The following is a 1,526-nucleotide window of genomic DNA, read 5'->3' on the forward strand; positions in this document are numbered from 1 at the left end:
CCCTCCCCCCTCTTTCCCTCGATAAAAATTTTAAATAAATGCATAAAATAATCAAGTAATCCTAACCCATGGTGAGAACAAACAATGAAACAAGAAATTCAGTTAAAAAGTCTCGCCGATCGCGGCTGGGAAGGTGGCTCAGTGGTAGAGCGCTTGCCTTGCATGCCTGAGGCCCTGGGTTCGATTCCTCAGCACCACATAAGCAAAAAGAAAAAAAGCCGGAAGTGGCACTGTGGCTCAAGCGGTAGAGCGCTAGCCCTGGGCTGAAGAGCTGAGGGACAGCGCCCAGGCCCAGAGTTCCGGCCCCACGACCGGACCCCCCCCCAAAAAAAAGTCTCTCCGATCTTGGCTAGCTGAGAGGGCAATGACTCAAAACTGCCATCCTAGGGATGTGGAGGCAGAGATGTGAGTATGAGCCTGCTGAGGCTTTAGAAAAGCTCATCAGATCCCATCTCAAAGGCTGAGCAGGGTTACTGTGCTGTCCTCCCAGCTAGAGGGCAGCCTAGGCATAAAGCAAGCCCTTACCTCGAAAATAACTAATGCAAAAAGGGGCTGGAAGTGTGGACCCAGCAGTAGGTAAAGGACCTGAGTTCAATCCCCAGTACTGGGGGGGGGAACCTCTCCCAGATCTTTGTGATAATAGACTTGTATTTTTATTGTGGTGAGGTTACAAGTGATGAAATGATACAGAACTATACCAATATCAGTCTCCAGCTTTGATACTGTACTATACTTAAGCTGTAACCAAAACGAGTAGAGGCAGAAAGATCTCTGTGCATTGTTTCTGCAGCTTCCTCCTAATCGATAGTTTTGAATGGCTCTCTCCACCATATTTCCAGTATCTCACCTGCCTCCCTAAAAGTACACACTGCTACGTTTCTTGCATATATGTGCACGTGTCCGTGATCAGTTTATTCATAAATGCTTCTAAGTGATAACGTTGTTCTGCACCTTGTTATTTTTCAACTGTTACTTGAGAGACCCGTCCATGTCACAAACACAGGACACCAATCTCCTTCTTTTTTCCTGCTGTATAGTATTCTATTGCATAATGATACCATAATTTACTTCAAATTACTTACGGACATTTGGATCTCCACCACGAACTGAACTTCAGAATTTTTGGACTTAAAAAAAAATGCAAAGTCAGTAGGATTTGAGACCAAACGCTAATTCCCAGAGATTCAAGACTAAGCTCTAGAATATCTTTTAACTAGATGGGAGAATGCGAAGGCCAGAGGCAAAAGAGACGCTGGGAAATTTCCTGGGCCAATGGGGGACGGCGGGGGTTTCCGTGCTGGAATCGGAGGCCCCTGCGCAAAGCTCAGCGTCCCCCAGGCTGCAGCTCCCATCCACTGAAGTGTGTCCAGGCGAGTGCGCGGCCGTTCCCAGCGCCCCGCAGGGTCCCCCTCTCCCAGGCGGGATCTGAACCCCCCACGCGCGCAGGGGGGGGGGGAGGGGGCACGCATGGTGACCTGCCTGGGGCCGGATCCCGAGCTGCGGCTCCTCCTCCTCCTCCCTCCGGC

Source organism: Dipodomys ordii, unplaced genomic scaffold, assembly GCF_000151885.1.
Source record: "Dipodomys ordii isolate 6190 unplaced genomic scaffold, Dord_2.0 Scaffold36, whole genome shotgun sequence".
NCBI lineage: Eukaryota > Metazoa > Chordata > Mammalia > Rodentia > Heteromyidae > Dipodomys > Dipodomys ordii.